Genomic DNA, 609 nt, shown 5'->3' with positions numbered 1-609 from the left:
TGCAAAAATTCGTCATGACTTTCCCGATGACCCAATATTACAAAACATGTATCTTATCAAGAAATTATATCCAGATCAAGTTATATCCTGATCATATATATATATATATATATAGTGGAACCTTGGATTGTGAGTAACTTGGTTTACAAGTGTTCCACAAAACAAGCAAACATTTCTGTTAGGTTGGTGCAAACGTAATTGTGGTTTGTGCCTTTACTTGTAATGTCAAAAACCGCAATTACATTTGCACCAACCTAATAATACATTTTAACTTGTTAAACGAGTGATATCTTGCAACACGAGTAGTTTATTTCTGGAACAAATTATGCTCGCAAACCGAGGTGTTACTATATATATATATATATATATATATATATATATATATATTCTCATAACTTACTAATAAGAAGACACAAAATAAACTCATAAAGATTCCCTAAAAAATAATAAGACAGGGCTGCCTGAGTGGCGCGTTGGTTAAGATTTGGCTTGAGACATCAGCTCTGAGTAGCAGGGCCCCAGTTCAGATCCCACATGAGGGCCAGTGACACTGCGCCCTCTACAGCTAAGATGGTGAACAACAGCTCAACCTGGAGCTGGGCTGCCGTG

Source organism: Hipposideros armiger, unplaced genomic scaffold, assembly GCF_001890085.2.
Source record: "Hipposideros armiger isolate ML-2016 unplaced genomic scaffold, ASM189008v1 scaffold_213, whole genome shotgun sequence".
Taxonomy (NCBI): Eukaryota; Metazoa; Chordata; class Mammalia; order Chiroptera; family Hipposideridae; genus Hipposideros; species Hipposideros armiger.
The sequence above is the reverse complement of the archived record's forward strand: the minus strand, read 5'-3'. Positions refer to the sequence as shown.